Below are 23,068 nucleotides of genomic sequence, written 5' to 3'. Positions count from 1 at the left end.
ACTCACCTTTAATTTAGGATTTGCCTACAATGTTTCAGAACCACTTGGCCATGCTCAGGTTACAAACCTAAAATGTGGCAGTGACCAGGGAACAGGTCTTCAAAGCTTTGTTATCCCATCACTTGTATCCACTCTTCAAGGTGAAGAAAAAGATACTTGGGATGGGACTCTAGTGAAGGGATGCCTACAGCTTTCTCTTCTCATTTATTTGTTCCTAACTCGTTTCACACCAAATTCACCTCCACAAAAGAGTGATGAAGATGATGCCACTTGTCCACATAAGAAAATAAGTACAATTAAGCAGAAACGAGTGCTCAGAGTAATAATTGTTGTGGGCACATTTCCAGAAGGACATTCTCCCTTTGGAATGGCAGACATCGTTCAGAAGCTCGTACCTTTGCTGGCCATTTTGCTTGGGTAAAAAGCCCTGGGGGGGGGGGGGGGGGGGTATCTTTTCAGCACTTTATGAAGAGGAGAGAGAGATTTAAAGCAGAGCATCACACGCTTTTAAAACAACAGAAACCCGCAGTCAGCTTATATTCTACTCACAGGCAGTTTCCCTACTCTTTACTCCTACAAGCAAGTATGTTTTTCCATCTTCTGTAAGCAGTAACTCAGCCCTTTCCATGCTGCTGCTTCTGACAGAAAAGCACTTTCAGAAACTCAGCATTTAAACTACAGATGCATTGGCCCTGACCAGCAGTGCTTTAATCTGTCCGCATCCAGCTTCAACTGGTAATGTTTCCACAGGTATTAAAAGGGCAAAAAAGCAGGAGTACCATGTACAAACAATCCAAGCCCAGGCTGCACAGATCCCAGATAAAAATATGTAGTTGTTAAGAAATTCCATAAGGTCGATGTTTTTTTTTTTCCCCCAAAGCAAGAACCATGACATGGAAAATGCTTTCTATTTGCCTCTTGGCTAAAGCAATGTAACTGGCTGCCAGCTCTATTAGCCCAGACAGGAGTGTGCAGCCACAGCAGACATCAACCTGTTTGACACAAAGTGCCGAGTGGGGTGGGGGGTTGCAGCTGGTGTGTGGGGCGTTTCTCCCCTGTCAGCTCACACGGGATGTATCTATCATAAAGCAGAATACTGACTACTCGCTGTGCACTGGACAGCAGTATTTCATTTCATGCATCATTAAGAAGCCGCATTGATTCCAACTAGTCATATAACCTTATCTTGCACTCACTTTAAAGCAAAAGAGGAAAAAAAAAAAAAGCTCTCCTTCCCAAGTCACTAGGTAACTTTAAAAGTACCCAAGGTACTTCAAGAAATAGGCTTTCTTAGGCTTTCTCAGCATCATCTGTCTTGGGGACCATGACACTGAGTGCAGTACACCACAGCTTAGAAAACAGCAAGGGTCTAGGTTTGTTCTGCACGTTCACTTTACTGTCAAATGTTTGCAGGAGGTCTTATCTCCCCATCCATTTGATTTGGAATAAAGTTAATTCAAGTGTAATAAAAAGAGGGAGAGTATCACAAGAGAATAAAATGCCAGCTTCGCTAGTGCCGATGCTGAGCTGGCTGTGAGACGTGCTGCTGGGCAGCTTTCTTTGCTCCTCTGCTCCAGTGCCCCATGTAACAGCACAAGAAGACAGCAGTAAGAGAACTGAATCAGCTTAAAAAGTAACATCTTTGTGTATACTTCAGTTTGAAGGTGTATTTAGCTCCATCTACTACATGCAGATGCCTACAGCTACATGCAAATCTGGAGTCTGTGCCTAGATTAAGAATTTGAGATGTCTCAGATGCTAACACAGCCATACTTCAGAAGGTTTCCCCTTTTGTAGAAGTGCACAGAGGTCACAGATATCACCTCTCTGCAGTCTCCAGGGGGACAGCTGGACCATGCATGGTGGCCTTCCCCAGAGTCTTGTACAGATGGAGATGGGGTTGTTGAGCCTGCTATGTGCTCAGCTCGGGGTGAGAAGGTGCCAGGCAGTGGGATCTGGGAAGACAGCTGGCCTCAAACAGCTCTTGCTGTGTCTTTTCAATGGCCATTACTCATTTCTAACCACGGTCTGTGGTGTGTTACTCACGTTTCTAATTTAATTTTCCCAGAGTCCCACGCATCTGTCACTCTGAAAGTGAACCTGCAGATGTTTATTAGTTAAAAGAACTCTGAAGACTGAAAGTGCTATACATGTTTGCCAAACTCATGTTATCTAAGAGGAATGTTATTGCTTGTTTACACTAACAGCTTCTCACTCTCAACTTGAGAAGAAAAAATGGGGCAAAAAGATGAAAGTTTTGCCTGCATCATTACATCAGCTGCTCTCAGTGGCATCCATCTTCCCAGCAAGAAACAATCTCTGAAGGCTTATTAGCTATCTTCAAAAGAAGAGACTGCCTCTTTGCCTCTTATCTGTACATCAGCCTGTCCCAGCGTGTGGGGCAGCGCTCCACGATAAACAGTTTCACGTTAATATATTCTTTGCTGTTTGAATGAGGCACAGTATTCTTTGTGAAGTATGTGGCAAAGACTGACAGGAGTGCTTTCTCTCTGTGAATGAACAAGCTGGGTTTATTGTACGCAATAACATAGTTCATGGTAGAATAAGAGCCTTGCATTCATTTCTGACCATAATTTCACAACAAAACTTGCATTTTCCCTGTATTTTATTCTCATTGCCACTGTTTGACTTTTCTATTTTTTCTATCTCTTCAGGTCCCACAGCATCTGGTGGCAAATCAAACATGGTAAAATGTTGTTTTTGAGCTTAATAATATTTTCCAAGTCATTTATTTACCAAATGCTCTTGGAGGAAGTGTTTTGTTCTGTATGTTAACAGGTGGTGTATACTCAATCTGAATGTATGGGTAATCAAATCATAGCAATAGGGGAGTCTCTCAGGGCGTTGCAGTTGGACAAGTCCTCATAAATTCAGAGGTGGCACATTTTGAGTACCTGAGCCTCCTGGCCACTTCTGCTCCCAAATTCTGCCACATTTCTCTAGCTGCTATGGTTTTGCTTTGAGATGCCTGCTTTGTTTGTATTGCAGAAGCAGACTTCTACACTAAAGCTGCAGTTACAGAAACAGCAAAAATGGTAAGTTGTGGCTCCTATTCAAGAAAAATCAGCTAATGGTCTGATCCGATACAAAACTTCAGCTAAAAATTCAGCTAGGAAGATGGCTGTTCATCTTTCTTCAGCAGACCCAAGTATCTTCGCTCTGCGCTGTCTCCCTGGAATACTGGGGTTATTTTTAGAGCTTCTATCTCACTGTTCAGAGGGGTTCCTCCACATTCCCCCATTTTAGCAACTACAGATCTCAAACAGAACAGAATTAACAAAAATATATAATTGCTATTTGATCCACTGTATTTAGAAGAGTTCACAGCCCAGTTTAAGATCCAGCTAAAATTAACAGGACAACATTACAAGCAAAGTAGTTTTCTTCCCCCATAGAAAAACCACATCTTTCTTTCAAAGAATAATTTTAATCTGATTTCTTATTCTTACAGCACTTGCAGAAATTTGGATTTGCCCATCTGTAACACCAAAACATCAGGGCTCTTCGGTATATTCTACTGCTTATAAAAAATACTAGATGAGTTGTATGCCCCCATTAGCCAACAAAAAAGAAATTGATAATGATGGTATCAGAGGTGCCTGTCATGACCCTTCTAACTTCAGAGTGCTGGATAAATTCAAACTCTAAGCTTAGACATGGAGGTTTTTTTTCAACCCACTAAACAACAGGAGCAGATGCAGATTATTTTTTGGATAAGACATCCCTCTTTTGGAATGATTTCACATGCTAACTTTGCTTGGGAACTGCTCCTGTTGGTGACCATGTGTTCAACACATCTGCTTTGGCTTGTTGTTTTCTCTGAGACTGACAATATTGTGGCAAGACGTCAGAGTGAATTGAGGTGAAGAAAAAGGAAAAAGAAAATTAACATGAAAGAGCTGCATTGCAAATCCAAATGAACCCTGAGAGACGTTCCATCCCTTGATCATCTCTGTGTATATTAGGGTATGTGTAGAGGGATTTGAAGAGGTGGGAGGGATTGACGGGCTTGAAATAATATCTGGGCTTGTCTTGCCTCAGTCAAAAACTCAGCTTGAGCAGACATGCTGGGAGGACATTTCTGACTTTTAACCCAAGGGAGAAGACGCCTTCAAAAAGTTGGGAAAATCCTGCCAATGACTCATCAAGGCTAGTTTCACTGTTCACTGCATAATGCACTCATTCATCAAACTGAAAGGATTTCAATCAATACTGTCAAACTAAAAAGTTATGTATTAAATACACATGTACACACAAGAGCACTTGGTTATGCATAACATATGTGACGGCCATCATCAAATAAATTAAAGGACCAGGTGCCAAACTGATTTTACCAAAAATTCCCCTTTCTGTCTGTCCCTTATTTGAACTGAAATTCCTATCAAAACTATATACAATACAAAGGATGCACAATGCAGTTGCTCACCACCCACTGATGCATGCCCAGCCAGCAGCAGCCCTCCTGTTTCACTGCTGAACATGACACCACATGGTATGGGACATCCCTTTGGCCAGGGGGCAGCAGTCCTGGCTGTGTGGCCCCCAGCTCCTGTGAGCCCCCAGCTCCTTGCTGTTGGGGTTGCTCAACACTATGTAACAGAACTTGAAAGTGAATAGAGTGTGTCTAGCTCCCTTGCAATCTGATAGATTTCCACCACTCGTGCAGCTTCCTGCATGGTTAAGGACAACAGCAGCGAAGAATCCATTCTGTTACCTAAACACAGAGGTGACAGAGGAATACACCAATTTTCCCCAATTCCAGGAAGCTCAGCCCTACTGTGACCACAAAAGGAGAGCAGAAGCAGCACTGTTATTCTGTCTCTTTCATTAAACAGTTAAAAAACCAAAACCACATTTACAAACTAGATGCCTGATTCTCTCCCTGCATGTCAAGGTGGTGAAGTATTAAGAACTCTGCTGGCTCAGTCAGGTCACTCCTTGAGCATCAGGAAATTAGGCAGTGGACTGTGCTGCCCATCTGTTGAGAAAGTTACCAAACAGCTTTCAATTAATTATTTTTAGGAGGTATGCAAAGGACAAATTGCCTCCACTGAGGACAGCTACACTGCAGGCCAGAGTATGCGCTCCATAAAGCCATGTTGTTCCAGTGAAGTCAGTACAACTTTGTGCACTTGTGACAGCTGAGGATACGGCCCGTGCTATTTTTCTCTTAAAGCACATACATTAAAACATTTTAGTCTGTGATGAGTATTAGCTATATCGGTAGTTCAAATGAAATACTGATCTGATTGCTGAAGTTAATTCTATAGTGTTCGAGTCATCATCAGGAAACCAGCAGCACTCCCACTAAACAAGTTGTGTGTTTAATGTCTTTTCCTCTAAGCTGGAGAGAATGGTTTGCAATAGTTACAGAAATACAAAAGATCTATGCAATGGGATTATTATATAAAGTCAAAACCTGTATCTATAAATATGTGAGAAGCCATTGAGCTGAGAGCAAACAGAGGTACAGAGCACTGCACATGCACAGCAAACTCAGGTAACGCAACTCTATTTATGATAGAAGCTTCCCAGGACATGATTTTTTCAAGGTTCTCTTCCCTTTCGCTGTCATTCTGAAGCTCTCCCTTCCTCACAGGCAGGCCAATTACTGGGATAGCTCAGAAGTTTCTGTCACAACTTGAGCAGTTTCTGAAAACAAGTATCAGCTTAAAAAAGAATAGCGTAGGAAACAAAAAAAGCTACAGGGATATTGCTGGAGGGAGAAAAGAGAGGGAGTCAGTCCTCTACTTCCAAAGCAATTGTGGATATGGATTGCATGGAAGGCTCTCATCAGCAGGGAGTCTGACAGGTCTATCAGGGGAGAGTTCATCTACTTCTATAATAGTAGTTATTTGAACAACTCCAGATCGATATCGTTTCTAGGGGGATGCTACTATTTATTGGGAAATAAGAGAGCAACATTGGTAAAAGTTTCCTTTCTGTTTCTACAGTAACCACCACGAGGATTGTACCCGTCCGTCGGAGCTGGGGCTCACACTCAGGGGCTCACACCTGCACGGCTCTGGAACAAAAGCAGTGTGTGTGCCACGCACAGAGCACCTCTTGCTGTGCTTCGTATGATTCAGAGCTCAGAGCGGTCAAACTCAGGGCACTGAAATGATGACAGCACCTGAAGGAGATCGCTTGTGAAACAAAAACGGTTCTCAACTTGCATTGGCCTCTGGTGCCAGGACAGGGGCCTATCCACATGTACCTGTAAGGAATTCTTGCAGCCTCTGCTCACTACAAGGTTTCTGTGCATTGCTTTGTGTGCAGAAGGCAGCATGCTACAAGCCCAGGACACCCTCAGTGCTCAAAGTCAGCAGCTTATTTCTATGTAGAAAGCAGAAATATCCTGCTAGGTGGCAGGCCACAGAGTGTACTTAGCTCTGAGCTTCTTTGGGAAAGGACTGTAATCTCCTTCAAACCCCAAACGGAGGGGTGCAAGGCACTGGATTGGGAGGGGTGCATGGCACTCAGATTCCCTACAGAAACCTCATTTCTGTGAGCACCCATTGCAAAAAGGCAGCACACACAGGACTGGGATCTGGCTAAGTTATGACTGCGGAGATAATAAATGTTATTGCATTGTGCATCATCACAGCCAAGCAGGAACACTTCTTCTCCGTTAGCAAACACACCTGCAATATCTTTACCTTAAATGAGCTATAAAGTTGTCTACCTCTCCTTCACTGTTTACTTTGTGTTACCATTTTTCTGCACATGCTGCAGTATTTTGCTCCTTAAGAGGTGTGTGTGATAAGCTCATGAATAACAAATGAGGATTTATGTTTGTGGATTGTGAAATAATATTAACGTGACTATTACTTTTAATCTTTGCTTTTGAATGATGTATTGAGCTGCAGGTAATCCCAGAGGGATATTATTAGGGTCTGGGTATTGGAAATGTCTCCTTCTTTTGTCTTCCCTGCTATTAAGTGTGGAATTGAATGTAGAAAAGGGAAGAAAGTAGGACAAACACAGGCTCTCCACTTTAATGTCTTATTTTATAGCCTAAGAGCCCCATCGACTGTATCATCTAATGGGGGGTGGGGAGGAGGGGTTAAGGAAGGGGATAAGAAAGATGAGAAATTCTAAAACTGTGAACACCAGTTACCTTTCCTGAGAGAAATGACGAATGTCTCCCCACACTAAGCTTCATCTCTAGTAACAAAGACTGAAATTAGCTGTTCTCAAGAAATTTTCATCTATTTTAAAACCCAAATCTTCCTCACTGTTTAGAAATGAAAGAATACATTTTCTTTTCTTCACAAATGCCAGTACTGGAAGCTGCAGCCCAACATTGGAAATAATAGTAGAAAAAATGAAATGCTTGCAATTCTATTGGAATGAAATTAAATAAACTGCCTCTTCAAATCTACCCTTCTTTATCTAACTGTGATAGGATACTATTTCTTTAAGAGGATGAATTTTTGAAAATCTTTCCAGTACTGTAAATATAAGAGGAAAAATATGATGGCTTAATGCAAATACAACTCCCTTTTCCCTCAGTATTTGTAAGTAAACAGAAAATCTTGCTAGCTCTGTGAATCTACTGTTCATTTCAAGTCATCAAACAGATAACGTTCATTATCTTTGCATATCAGCACTGCTACTAACATTCATTAGTACAATAATGTTGTACTGCAGCTGGACTTAGGTGCTCAGAAGGGCCAACCCCTCGTCCACAGGTGGCTGCTGTCCCACTTGTATCAGGGCAGCAGCCTGCAAGGAGGAGGAAGATGCTCAGCCCTTAGGACAAGCTCCTCCAAGTGACTGGTGGCTGCCCCTCCTTTCAGGAGAGCTGCTGGTGCACTGCGGGGAAGCATTCTGCAGGCTTGGTCGGATCTGGGCCACTGAACCACATCACAGTGGTTTTGGCTTCCTAACAGATCTTGTCACTCTTAATCCCACTAATGCAGAGCTCCCAGGATGCAGCAATGCACAAGATCAACTACCAGCTCACTGTGCTGCACTGTCCCCTAATGCAACGCCCACTGAATGCAGCTGGAAAGGAACACGGAGTCCTGCCTCTCCTGAGGGGTCTCCCAGCAAAATCACGGGCTCAGCTGAAGGAAATGTGGGTTTGTAAAAACGCCCTAAACAAATGAAAACCCTACAGTGCTTGATAAGCTCAAAGTGCAGAAAATAAAATGTAGTCCCTGCTGTAGGCTGAGGCCACATCAGAACTGAAGAAAGCTGCGGTGTGAGGCTGGCTGGAAAAGAGCTGGGTCCATCGTTCGAGAATAAGGGTGGTAAGAGGTGAAGATCAGGTCTCTTTGTCCTTTCCAGCTTTACTCTGAGAAACAGTTTGAATTTCAGTGGGAGTTTTTATTCTTAAACATAAGGCAGTCCTGTCCTTGAAAGCGGGTAGACCTAATTATGAGAGGCTTATAGGGATGGTGAATAGATCATCTTTGCTTCTTGAGTTAATCTTGATACATAATGTATGGCAAATATTGTCTTGTTTCTTTTAAAACCATCAGTGAGAAGAAATTCCTGGAACGAGAAATCCAATCTTTCAAAGGATTAAGAGAGAACTAACTAACATGAACCAGATCATTAGCTTTGTATTTTCTGTTCCACCTTCTGATGCCCATATTTCACTCACGAGGATGAGTTGGAACAATTCCAAAAACTAAGTGGAAATTAATTTCTCAAAGGCTGATCGGGAAGTTAAGATGCATTTCAAAATCGTTTGCTGTATAGATCCCATCCATTTGCCCTGAAGAAAGACAAAATAATGCTTTATGTAGCAACACGAAGTACCTGAAGTTAAAAGGAAAATGGGGGAGCCATTAGAGGAGTCTTGGGAGGAAGCAGCCAACGGTTCAGTGATGCTGTGAATGTCAGCCATGGTGAGGGTGTACTGAGCATGCTTAAAACACATCTTAAAAAAGGGATTTTTAAGAAATTCCGGAGGATTGTGCGAGGAGGACTGTCCACATTGATTTCCCAGAAGATTTTAAGATACTGGAATTAGGTTTTCAAAGAGACCTCTACATTCTGAAAGCCTACAGCCAAAAAGTATTTGGAAAAAAAATCGAAGGCCTCATTTTGCTTTTGATGTTATGTTCCCTAACAGTATAGGCTATTTAAGAACCTCTTTTCAAAGTGAGAGGAATGTTGACAAAATGTGAAAGTTCTTTTCTTCCTCTAATGCATAATTTTTATAGTATATAAACCGCAATTTTTGTAAAATGTCAAACTTACGGGAAATTTAATTAGCACTAGAAGAGTGTTTTGTGACAGACTTTACAGGAGGTTTTGCAGGGTTGCTTTGCAACTAGTTTGAACAAAATAAAATTCAATTGCAAACAACAAAAGAGGAGGAAAACCAATCAGGATTGCTTCATAATTAGAAAGATTCTCTTCTGAACGTATCCAAGCTCCAGACAAACCTGGCAAAATTTGGGAAAGGTGGGGGTCTGGTGAGATCGGACGCTAGGCCAAGCCCCAAATAAGGTGTCTAATTTTAAGTCTGAGAAATGAAGAGCAAAATAGTGGTGCTTTGAGTTATGAATACACCAAAGATCTTTGTCAAACAACAGTAGGAGACTAATGATGATAAATACTGTGGAAGTGGTTAAAGCAGGATGGCACAGCATTGCATTTATATTGTTAATATTAGGTAATTAAAGTCCTTGCATTCTTTTTAGCTATGCTTGCAGGTAAGAGGAGTCACAGACAAACAGACGCCTTCATTTCCAAAACTGCTGGAAAACCCTCCTGCCACTGCCTTCTGTGTGCCATTGTCACACCTAGCACTGCCACAAACCCTGCTCAAAGTCACCGGGCACCTGAGCAACACCAGAGATCATCTGGATTCATATCTAACCTGCAGATCAGTTCAGAAAGATTTTCTCCAGGCACAGGGTGGGGAAGGACTGCAGCGATGGTACAGATAATTAATCACACCACTTTGTACCTTGATTCACATGATAAATGGAAGTATGCCTTTGGGGTAAGTAAAATGCTGATTCTGCAAGAGGAAGTGTCAAAATCAATGTGGACGTTAAGAGCACTGGATGTTAGCACTGACATTTCGGTGTGATGGCTTGTGAGATCAGTTGGCACGTGCCGGTCTAATTAAGAACTAAAGACTGAATGGGAGTGGCTTGTTCCTTTCTGCTGTGGGGGAACACTAATAAGATCAAGAGGACAAGTTGGTTGAACGCTATTCTTCGTGTAAATGCAGAGCTAAGTTTCCATAGCTGCTGCTGAAATCTCTTTTCAAAGGTTTAAATTCATTTAATTCATTTAAAACACAAAACTCAGTATCCATGAAAAATCTTCCTTTTGTTCCAGCCTTAAAAAGTGCCTTTTCATCTTGTTGAACCCATTTACACTGCCTTAAAGCAGTAATTGCTAATGATTCCTTTGGTTCAATGTTATCCTGGACAAATTATGGCAATTATCTAGATCACAAATATATGTAACAGTCTTTGATACTTTCTCTAATTGCACTTGAAGTTCAAATGCCTGATGTTTAATATGGCTTGATTCATTAAGGTTTCTTCCAAGTAAAGTCAATGGCAAAAGTCCCAGTGACTTCAGTGGTGAAGGTTCACACATGTAGATATGGCTCATCCTGTTGCAGAGGAAGATTTTGTTTTCTTTTAATTCACTAGATGGTAGCAGTGTACAATGTTGTTTTTTTTTTTCTTTTTGTTTCTTTTTAATTCATTTGAACCTTTAGTTCATTTGAACCTTCTTTCATGTTCCAGCCTATCCTTTCTGAGTGCTGCACTGCAGTTCTGAGCAGAAAGAAGACAAAAGGTTTTAAACATTCTTCTGAAAGGATGCCAAAATCTGCAGCACCCTCCAGATGTTTCCACGTGAAGACAGAAACCAGACTGCATCAGATGCAGTCTGATGGTCAGACAGTGACACTGATATCTAATCTTGAGCTTAAACTCTTTAATCCAACCAATACATACAAAAAAAGAAGAAAGAGAAATTAAATCTCCATTAGTTCAGTACCCTTCCACCAGTTTTTACTGTCAGGCACCATGACTAAATCTGTTATGACAGCTGCCTGTCCTGGGATAGTCACCATGTTCAGCAAGGGTCATTCTAGTTGGCAACTGGCAAGAGGACTTGGGCTTCCAAACTACTCTCTGGGGTAGGGTTGTTGCTGAGTGGAACCTTTTTTAATCAACAATGGATGTGCAGATAAACATGAAGCATTCCCTTGGAACAGATGCTGCTGTCTCATGTACTTTTGTCATACATAATGCAGTGTGCACATGTAGGGTTAACCTACAGGTTAACCTGATCTACAAGCTGATACATGAGCATTAACCAGTTTGTGAGGAGGAAGGGAAAATTATAACCGAATGTTGACAGTCTCTATCCAACAACAAGAAACTGTTTTCAAACTTGATGGTATGACCTTCAGTGTTTCATTTTTACCACTAGCACGCCCAATGCCTTCAGAGCTGATAGCCTGTCTGAGCAGTGCTCCGAGCTGACCACCACCACGTGTGCCACTAAACGGACTGCTTCCTGCAAAGGGCTCCCACCAGCTCTCTGGAGAAGCTGTTTTCTCTGCTTTTTCTTCTCTGTTTGGCCTTTCATTTGGAATCTTCTGAGGGGTATGCCTAATTCCTGTTGCTGCAGTGCTGGTTTTAGTCAAAAATGAATTCCTTCCTTCACAGTAAGGGCTGTGCTGCTATAGTCCTCCTCTGGTTTGGTTACCAATCATGCAGGGTTGTCTGGCCCTGCCTCTCCATGTCTTTCACAACCAGTCAAGCAAGCAGGCTGGCTGAATCGGCTACTGCAGAAACTTGAAACTAGCTCAATATCTTTAAATATATAGCAGCCATAGCTCTACATTTCATTCCTAATGTTAGTTCTACTACAATACATCAGACATAAACTATGGAAAATTGAAGCGGTCTTTAAGAGTCTTTTTTAGCCTAAAAATACATGATGCTAAATAAGATGAAGATATTTATGCACTGATAGATAATGGCCAGCAGTAGCAGAGATATGAATAATGCAGCCCTCGAGTGAGCAGTTACAAGTAACTGCAGTTATCCAGCATCCCCATCTGAACCCAGTGGGATGCAGATAGGAGCCTTATCATTAACTAAACCTGTTAGACAGGCTGATCCTGAGATCACTTTGCAGAAGTTGCTCTATTCAAGGCTTGCAGCAAACATTATTTTCTGGTGGTACAATGAAATAAATCCAAAGGACATTTGCAGGAGAGTTTTCAGGATTCCTTCAGGCAATGAATGTGAAAGAGAGACTGTAATGTAAGTATACTCTTGCTTTTTGCAAAGTAGGGTGAGATAGAGAGAATTAACACTGACAGGAGAAAGCACATTCAGGTTTCATGAAGATGTTTAAATATCTGATATCATTTTGCCAATTTGAATGGTTGAGTGGCAGGAATAACTGGGTTTTATACTTTATTTTTGGCAGATTTGACCAATTGAGACACTAAATTCTGAAATGCACATGCAGATGTAAAAAAAAAAATAAAAATCACAAGATTTGAAAAAATGGGCATCGTACCTTAAAGGTGCACCCACTTGATAACTCTTTGTAAAATTCCACAGATAGTACAGAACAATCTCCTGTTGAGGGTCACAAAAAAATCCCTAAAGCATATGATAGAAATGATTATAGCACAGGGCAATCAAGACCAAATTTCTACTTTCTTCTGGTTGTTGTAACTTCATAATCATTAACAAAATTTCAAAATAGCAATCCCAATCTAAAATTTCACCAAGGAACTGAATCACGCTTGGAAAACGGCAGGCTATGCTAAAAGCACCAAGCAAAACATAGCAGTCTATGCTGCATGTGTGTGAAAGAGAGGAAAGTAGGTGTACACTGATTCTCCATCATACTAATTCTCCAGCTATCACTTAGGAATTAATACAACATAGAACTTGACTCTCTTGCAGCTGCATTCCTGCTGGCTGCTGCTGCGGTGATACATTGCAATAATATGCCAGTGATGATATTCCAGTAATAAATGATGGTAATATACCATCGGATCGTCATCACTCCGGTGATGTACTATTGCTATACATCATGAGGCAACGGAGCTTAAGCATTAGTGGAAGAGGTTGAACACATGCCCAACATGGAGTATGATATGATGTGCCATACACGTTGTGTATGGGTTGTCATCAGTAACTGCGTATGCAGTGTGTACAGCATATACAGGTTTTCTCACTCAAACACTTAATAACAGAAGAGAATGTGAGTCCTCAAATAACGTAATCGCACATGTAAAGGTGCATGCTGCTGACTTCATGCAGCGTGGTTATATGCAAGCACTCAGATGTAAAAAGAAATGCACATACTTCCAATGCAGGTTTAGAGATGCAGATCCCTTTGCTACCAGCATAGCACGATATAAACATCTGTATCGATCTACAGCTGTGTAACAGATTCTTAGATCTACCAACTACTTGGGACAGAGATCTTGTCTTGACCCTGGCTGCTGCTGTTGGCACATTGTCAGCCAATATTTTTCACCATGAATATTAAAGGGCTTTACAAACATCAGCACATCAGTAGTTACATCCAATCGGGACCAACAGAAACAGAAACTTGCTCCTGTCTCAGAAACCAGCAACAGAGCTGCTTAGCAATCAGATATTCACCACCCTGTTTCCACTGAGCTTTGCCACATGAGTGTGTTGGATGACTGGATGCAGAGCCTTGGCATGATTGGTCACGGTCAGCAGATTTTTGATTTCATATACAACCATCTCTCAGACTGCTCTTAAGACAGTGATTGTTGCCAGAGGGCTCTCAGATTATTTTTTGACTACGGACCAACTCTTCTGCAATAATGGCACAACACTACAGCTGATATACATGCAAATGGGTCAAGTAATTGCAGGAAAAATAATTAAAAGATATTTCTCATTTCTTATTCCTTCTTTCTTTCATTTGGTAGATGTTCTCACAGGAAGCCTATGCAGATGTATGGCATCACAGTGGTGGCATTTTCACTGAAGTCTACTCAGATGACATAATTCACAGTGTAATCTCCAGTGAAGCTTCCTGAAGAACTGGCTCATCCCAGCTCCCTAAAAGTGATGCGAGTTTGGTGAGTCACCCTGAGTCACCTACCTACATGGAGGTTTAAAAGGAAACAAAGTTTTACCTTTGAAACTGAATTAGCAATACCAGGACATTACAGTCAACAGGAGAGATTCCTTTTTGTCAGCAAAGTACAGTTTCAGAGGTTCAGTTTTGATGACAGCAGACCAGAGAATGAAGCTATACACTTTAAAGATTTTCCCTAGCCTTTTGGATACTGAATTTCTCCAGAGGAATTCAGTACCAGCCAGCTCTGTGATCAATAAATACACTATTGATGGAAAATGAGGAAAGGACTTAAGGAATCATTAGAGGTCAGCTGATTTGTCCCTAAAGCTCATATGCTCTGCATCTGTTTACTACTTAAGAATCAGATTGAAACTGTGAAATCCATCTGGGAAAGAAGTTTATTTTATAAGCCTGGCTGAAGTTGCTATCTCTTAGCATGGAAGAGTATTAACTTCTAGGAGCTGGTGCGAGGAGCTATGAGCTATCGAACTAGTCGGTTCTGCCATTCTTTGAAGTAAAACAAGCACCTCTATTTGATTTCAAATAAAAACACCCGAGCCAAGTAAAGCATCACTCACACAGCTTGGAGTGCTGCAGTTTCATTAGGATGCCCATGACATCCAAGATGCTGCTACTGTAAATTTGGTTCAGCTACCGAGATTGCATCTTTTAGTACCTTATAAATAAACTTTTTTGGATACTATTCCAAGAGTCAATGCCACATGCTGGACAAGAAAAGCAATTAGAAGAAACCTAGGGGAGGGTGAGGATATCCAATTGTAATATACATGTTGTAACCCAACAGAGAACCCAAAGCCACAGGGCCAAACTGCAGCTCCTGCAGGGCTTGGAACATTTTGTCTGCTTTATTACCTTTCACTAGCAACAGTGGAACTCTAGCCTCGGTAAGAAAAGATATCCACCTCTCATATTAAGATTCTGTAGTGATGAAAACTACCCCAACCTTCATTAAATTGTTCCTTTGCTTAGGGAGAGCTTCACTGTTAGCAACTTGAAATATTTGGGTTCTGCTACAAATTTCATCGTTCAGCAGAGGCTCTTCTCTTTTCTTGTTCCAGGTACTTCCTCTGTAGTCAGGTTATCACTTATCTTTCTATTCTGGTGGACCTATTATTACACCTATTGATTTGTTTTCTTTGAAACCTTTTAAGTTCATAGTTCTATTTTGCCATCACTATTGCAATGCCTTAATGAAGCCTACATATATTTACTTAGTGCTTTTCCTATGTCAACTAAACCTAAAATCCATCTAAGAAGTTTAAAGTTACTTCAAGAAGAATCACTTCCTTAAAGACTTTGTTGATTAGCATTAATGATGGTATACATCTTTTAGTCACTGTGAAACAAATAAATTACGAGTTATTCCATCATTTTCCCACATTGATGTCAGCCTGACAAACTCTGCTGTTTCAGCCATATTCCCCAAACTTTGAAATAAACTGACAAGGAACTAGCCATCTCTCAACTTTATGGAATCTTCCCCTATTCACGGGTTACTGAAAAATCAATATTAGCTGCCAAAAAAGCTCCTCAGCCAGCTGCTTTGAAATTCCTCAATGCAAATTACCCAGAACTTCTGATTTAAGTATGTCTAACTACAGTAGCTGTTGATTAATATCCTCTTTAGTTACAGTAGGAATAGAAAGTGTATTACCATCATCATATAACAAATACATCATCCTTTACCCCTGTACAGAGCAAGACATCTCTATTGAATTCTATTGCATTGTTATAAAAAAAAGAAGTGTCTATTGTTTCCATTTGAGAACAGACCAGTGGTCTGTTTCCATTTTTTTTCTTCAACTCCAGAAATATTTTGCTAAAACTTTTCACTTATTAATTTTACCTCCTTTTTTTTTTTTTTTTTTTTTTTTGGTCACTTTCCTACAAGTTCTATTCTCCTTAACTATCAGCTTTGTCTCCTCCTTATCTGTAAGACTTATTTGTCACTTTCTTCCTGCTTCAGAGGTTTCTGATTTACTATGCTGAGCCTCCTCTGTCGCATTTCTACACAGACACAGTCTTCTTTCTCCTGCTAAATAATGTTATTCCTAAATAGTTCTTACAAAGGTCTCCTATTTTCTGCCTTATTTTCCTCTTCTTGCTGATGCTGCTCTTGATGTTTTTGGCCTCATAAAGCCAGCCTTCTGAAGGTGCCAGTATACACTGGCCTGGCTCACATTTCATTTTGCGTAGATACAGCCATATTAATTGAATTATTACCACTCCTGTGTCAAAAACCAGGAGAAGCCTGGTTCTTTATAAGAATGTTCCCTTTTGCCAAGAGCAGAACAAAGATAAACAAAAACCACTCATAAAACTGAATAATTCACTTTCGACACTAAAGCCATCCTTTCCCGTAAAGGTTGCTCTTCTTTCCTACAGGAAAGATCTGATGCAGAAGTGCCAGCCTCACCAGAGGAGCTTTATAGCTCCCTGCGGGACAGTGCAGCTTGCTCCAGCTGGGCCCTGCACAGATACCCCTCCCTCCCCCTTTCCCTATGGCTGGGTTTCCTGGCTCTCTCTGAAATGAGGACAGGCAGCTGTGAGATGTACTCTGCCAAGAGAACAGGAGCATTAACCCTCTTCTTATCACCCATCGGATGGATTCCGTAGGGCCTAGGAAGCTATCTCCTTGTTTATACATAAGGATGAAATGTTTCATGAGGAGAGCAGTGAGGCCCTGCCAATGCTGCCCAGAGAGCTGTGGGAGTCCCATCCCTGGAGGGGATCCCAGACTGGATGGGGCCCTGGGCAGCCTGAACCAGTGGCAGAGGGCTGGAACGAGAGGTCTTCAAACATCCTTCCAAACAATTCTATGATTCTGTGAACCCTTCAGAACCCACGGGATCTGCTCCAAAGCCGCCTGGTGAAGGGGAGCCCCTTCCCATTGAATTCTGTGCTAACAGTGGAAGTGAAGAAGCCTGGCTTCTGAGGAGGCTGCATTGTGCAGGTTTCTTAGCAGCACTCCTGTTGGGATGCTGCTGGCTGAGAGAATAAGATGCTTCACATATTTGTGTCCTTCTGGAGCAGGTTCAGGCTGCTCGTTGTTTCAGCCAAGGAAGAGAATGAGCTGATATTCCCCACTGCTCCCTCTCCTTAAAGCCCAGCATTATGTTGTCAGAACAACAACCCTATTTAGTTTGGTTCCCTGAACTAAAATGTCTGCACACTGTTTTCCTCACTTGCACTTGTGTTTGGATCTTTTCTCATAGCTGTCGTAATTGAAAACGGTTAATGTGCAATGGCTTCACTAGGTGGTTAACAGAAGCAATTAAAGCTGAGCTCAATATCTGTTATGCTGCTTTGCAGAGGCCCCAAACTGGCTTACATCTTAACTTCAAATGATTCAGTAGGAAAAAAATCTTTCAGAAGCTTTTTCCCAGTGTGTCTGCTTTGTCCCTGAACATGCTTGGATTTATGTGTATATTTTCACCTGTCAAATAGCAACGAAACCCAGCAAAGGCAAAGTGCTCGAGTCGCACAGCCTGCCACAAAGCAGCACCCTGTGATCACATCACAAACTGTGTCCACAGCTGAGCCGCACACAACACAGCGTGGCTGCAGCCTCTTCACAACTGCCCATGAACCAGGGCATGTCCAGCCCTGTGCCCCCAGGATGCTGTGGCTGCTGGAGCTGAGCAGGTACCAGGAGCCTGCTCACTTCTCAGGGCTGGGACTTCCCATTCCCCATCAAGTCTGAAGTTAAGCATCCAAATAAGAAGGCACAGTACATCAAGTACATGAACAAAGTATCCTTACAGCTGCTCTTCCTCCTCTTCATCCAAAAAAAAGGAACAAAGAATGCTTACTATCTTGAGGACTGACTGTAGGCTAACCTGCTGTATATATATTAGCCTTCAAAATGTGATACCGTATTTTATAAAACCAAAAGAAGATGTATTGAATCCCTGCCAGATTACTCCCCCTCAGTCCCATTCCTCACATGAAGCACCTATTGTGGATCAAGGAATACTCCCTCCTGGTACGTAGGTTTGTTCTTGTGATTGCAAGTAAGCCATAGAAAGAATATGAAAAAAAAAAGGGAAGAGAAAAGGGGAAGGAAGGATGGAAAGAAGGACAGGAAGAAGGGAGGAAGGAAGGGAGGAAGGATGGAAGCAGTTATAGCAAATAACTAAGTTTCTTCTGCTGAATATGTTATTGCTATTAAAATTTTAAGAGTTTGAAGTGACAGATAAACGTGGTCTTATTTTAGAATGGTTTCCATAACGCTACACAACAGTTGCCAATGGCACTTATGCCTTTTTGTACGTACACACACAGCTATTTAGCTGACAACAGTGTTTAAGCCATTAAACAAGATAATATTGTAACTGTTATGCAATGGTAAAGCTCGCTCCTCAAAGAAGTATTTGGTGTTTTAATCTGAAAGTCAACATTTGTTCCACATTCATTTATATTTTCTTTATTAGAAATGTATAATTTAATGTAATATTTAAGGCCCTTAGGGTATAAGCTCCGTTACCTATAAAACATTCATGCACATTGAACACTTTTTTGGTGCCAGTTCTTGGCTTTGTACATCTGCTTTACAATACTGAGTATTCTAACTAACAACATGCCTTAATTGAGTTTAGGTGTTCAAGTCATTTATTTAAATTTAGTACTGTGAATAATTTATTTCAATTTACATTTTAATTATTTTACCCACTTTTTTGGGAGCAACCTCATTTTCTAGCTCCTAAAAAAATAATCGGCATATGTTTACTGCAGCAACACTCACACTTACTAAATTCTCTGAGAAGTTTAGTTCCAAACTGAGAAATGCTAATGAATTATTCATACAGCAGGCATTAGCCAGAATTAAATTAGGATGTCCAGATCCAAAAGAAACCTGACCTTCTAATACCTATCAGCCCCTCAAGCTCCCTGAGGATCTCTCATCTGTTATGGCAAGTTCAGCTATGGACAAATATGAATATTTCTGCAGTCTATGTGGGCTTATATGTTCTTATTAATCACCTCCAGTCGAATATGGGTTGAGACATCATGCATGGCATGGATGTTCTCGTTGCTGGTGTGTCTCTTTGCCCATAGAGATCCATAGAAAACTGATTTTTTTTTTTTTTAATATATACGTTTATTTTGCAAATATTGACTACGTATTTTCCCCACGTAACTAATAGGAACTGAAGTTCTGAGATAGGCATTCCATTTCCAGCTCATGCTCTTTTTTATCATTTTGTCTCATTTTATAGGCACTTGTTAATGACTGAGATGGCTAAGATAGTTTGACATGCAGAAAAAATGCTTTCAACAAAGGGCAACAAAAACACTCAGCATTAAGTATGCACCGATAATTTTTTTTTATCAATGAAGTCAATCTGTGACATTTTGCCATCAGTCCTGAGCACAGGCAGGCTTATCCACATGCACGTGTGCTTCTCCAGTCATCACTTGTTATTTTTCTTACGGTCTTGTCCAAGTACGATATAAATATAAGCAAAAATGTACGCATTGGCTTCAACCCAAATGTCTTTGTTCCTTGGATTTCTATGTATACATACATATTATTAAGCACTGCCTTTTTTCCTCATGTATACCTTCTCACACACACAAATGCACCCTGAGATGTTACAATCTCCTTCGCCTGTTAATCCATAGCTACATAAACATTTCTACAAGTAAATAAATTTCACTACATTTTACTTTAAAATGTAATTTTTTTTTTTTTTCCAAAATCCGCTTTTACTCCAAATATAGCACACGGCAGCCTGACCATAAAGGAACACCTTGAGAAAGGAAAATGTAAAGCTGGAAATGTTATTAAGAAAAATTTTTGCCCTCAGCTACAAGAGACTTCAGACGTATTTTTGTTTGGAATACCAATTGCGGTGTCACCCAAAATAAGCAATGGCTGTATTATAAACCCACCCTACAGTCATCTCTCAATGGTCATTTCTCAGGCCAGAAGCTCACCTGCAATGACAGCTTCTCACTCATGAGAAGTTCCTACAACACGGATCGCAATGCACTCACCTCGCTGTGCAGCATGGAGCGACCAGTGGGCTGCAGACACCATGCAACGTGCAAAGCTCCCACACGTGTACGTCCCCTAGAAGCAGGAGAATTAACATGAACTCTGGAGAACACGACCTCTGGTTTGAATGTCACAAGAAAAAGGCCTTCCTGAAAGCTAGACAGATTTTTTCTTTTTCCAGATAACACGGATTAATTCCTGTAAGAAAATATTCCATCTTTGAGCAAAGAGTTTAAATATTATACAACACGACCTTGGAAAGCAGCATCAGCTGTTGAAAAATAATAATAAAAAACCCACCTTACTTCACACAATATATTTATAAAGACTTTTAAAATATAGTGCTGCAAATTTACGTGCATTTTGTGGACAACATAAGATGAGTTCTGTGTCCCACTGAGCTTACCATGCAACACTGCACATAAGCAAGAAATGAGCAAGCAGTAGGACTGGGAGTGACATGATTGTGAGAACATCTTTTTTGGCCTCGTTTGACTGTGAATGGCTTTTAAGGTGCAGATTTATTTGAAAAAGGGACCGATACGATAGGGATGTCTCCTTATTCGAGGGTTCTGAACCCACCCCCTCTCCTCTCCCTGGTGCTGGAGGCACAGTGGGTAGGTATGCAGGGAGAAGGATCGTGCCATGCTATTCCTCTAAGCCTCCACTGCTGGAAACAGGATATTAAATGCTTCACAATAAAGCTGGTGCTGCTTGTTGTTTCAGTAACCTTGTAGCCTTCAGCCCAGCGCTAAAATCTTACAGGAGCTGAGTTCCCAAGCATGAATCAATGATTTGTATCGGACAGAAAGGAGGATATTAAAGATACACCAGAGGAAACAAAGAGAAGCTGACCTTGGAGCAACCAAATGGGTAGAGACCCATCAGTTCAACTTCTAGCCCTCATTACTTGTCCCTTCCCATTGCTGAATTTAATCTTCTTTACATAGCTCCCTCCAGCCCCTGCCTGGCCTGGCACGCTGGCTTTTTAACGTGATGAGTGGCTCTCATTCACAGCCTCTACTGAGAGGGGAGCTGAGGCTGGGGAGCGAGATGAGGCAGTTGGGGAAATAATGCTGCCTTTCCATCTCCAGAAAGCCCTCGTGGATGAAACTTATCAATTACGTGAAAAGGTTCATCAGCACTGCCAGAGCTGAGGGAAAATGATTCCCACCACAGTTAACAGCCCACCCCACACCCCAGGCAGTGGCTCACCAGCAGCTGCCTTGCTGCAGCAATCCTGGGGACAGGGCCAACACCTGTAAGTCTGGGCTGGAGGGAGCGCGTGGAACAGCACCCAGCAAGGCTGCTGCTGTGGTTTGTACCTTCCCCTCTGGCCCTACTACATCCAACTGTCCTTCACCTCTCCCATTCATTCCTTCCTCATCTGTCTACAAAGGAAACACCAGACTTTATTTAAACTTGCAGTACCCACGGAGTTGTCCTTGCAGAGAGCACTGCTCCTTGTCCTCTGCCCTTCACAAAGCGTCCAAACCTGTGGTACAGCCAGACAGCTCTCATTGCACTGGGCAGCCCAGTGGGCCTGGAGATGGATCCTTACAATCTATATGTGCACCCATCACCACAACATCTATTTGGAATGCTAAATTCATTGCAATTATATGCTGAGCATCCACATTAGTCTAAGTTTAATATAAGAATCATTAATGAATGCCAAGCATCTGCATTCTCCTGTCCCTAGCAGAAGGCCGGGAGAAAGTCCCTGATTTTAAATCACTCCACTGAGCTCCCTTACTAAATGCCACAGTTTTCAGCCCTACATTGCATTATTACCATTGTTGTCCTTTAGGGGTTGATGTTAATGACGACTGAAAGGGCTTAATGAGCACGTGCCTTGAATAAGCTCTTTATACACCTTATAAAATAATTACTGCCATTTTACTGAGAACTCCACAGGGCCAAGCTCATGGAAGCAGTCAGGGTGCCAATTTAATACGATACGGTACATTGCTCTACTCAAATAAGGCCTGATCCTATAGAAGTTCACCTTCATTGCCACAACGGACATCCACACCCCTCCTGCAGCTGCAGCCAGGGCTGAGGGTACCATGCCCAGCCCCTGGGAGAGGTGCCTGAAAGGAATGGTCACAGAATATCTTCTGGGACTGGAAGTGATTTTGTATGGCAAGAGAAATAGGATTTGGGTTCTAACAGCACAAAGACATCTGATGATCTCTACTGACAAGCAACTAGTCAATAGCATGTTAAACATTCCTTAAATAGCACTTCAAGCTTGTAAACTCCTTTTTCCTGTCTTGTTCCCATCCAGCACAGATCAACACTGCTGACCAGAGAGGCTGTGGCTGCCCCATCCCTGGAGGTGTTCAAGGCCAGGCTGGACGGTAGCCTGCTCTAGTATTAAATTGGAGATTCATGGTCCTTGAGGTCCCTTCCAACCCGGGTGATTCTGTGACCTCTTAAGGAAAGATATTCACTAGAGAATGACTTGCAGCATCTTCTGGGATACTACGTGGCCCTTGCCTTTAACAGCATGCAGCAGCAGCGCATGGATGGGTTACAGAAGGATCTTACATAGGAAAGAATGGCAAACAAAGAATCCACTGAGTCTGCCACAGAGTAAGCTTTCATTTCACGAGTGTCTGTTGTTTGAGCAAAATGGCTCTGTGATTCGCAGTAGGAGAATTGCTTTTAATACACTTGGGAGGAAAATTAAAATTTTGAAATCTACTTTTTCATCTTTCAGCAAACACTTCCCCATCTGTCATCGAGGAAAAATTCTGAAGAAAATAAAAGGAGGAATGCTAAACAAAATGCTCCTGTAATGTGCTTTGACTGCAATGAAACTATTTTCTGGATGAAATAAAAACCTTTGCAAAAATATTCTCAACCAGTGCCAGCTTTTAATTATTATTTATATTGCTGAAATGCTTAAGGATCTCACCATTCCAGAAACTGGCT

The 23,068-nt window shown here is 41.6% G+C and overlaps 1 long non-coding RNA gene across 2 annotated transcripts in view; it reads right to left on the bottom strand.

Annotated features, from left to right (window-relative positions):
* The window catches only part of LOC149915740 (uncharacterized), a 367,280-nt gene that overhangs the window by 29,392 nt on the left and 314,820 nt on the right, over positions 1 to 23,068 (bottom strand). For both annotated transcript variants that reach the window (XR_016471714.1, XR_016471713.1), the window contains exon 6: positions 20,128 to 20,203. This is a non-coding gene — a long non-coding RNA (uncharacterized LOC149915740). The remainder of the gene's footprint in view (positions 1 to 20,127; positions 20,204 to 23,068) is intronic.

Source organism: Phasianus colchicus, chromosome 16 (genome assembly GCF_987193195.1).
Source record: "Phasianus colchicus chromosome 16, bPhaCol1.hap1.1, whole genome shotgun sequence".
NCBI classification, from domain to species: domain Eukaryota; kingdom Metazoa; phylum Chordata; class Aves; order Galliformes; family Phasianidae; genus Phasianus; species Phasianus colchicus.
The sequence above is the reverse complement of the archived record's forward strand: the minus strand, read 5'-3'. Positions and strand labels throughout refer to the sequence as shown.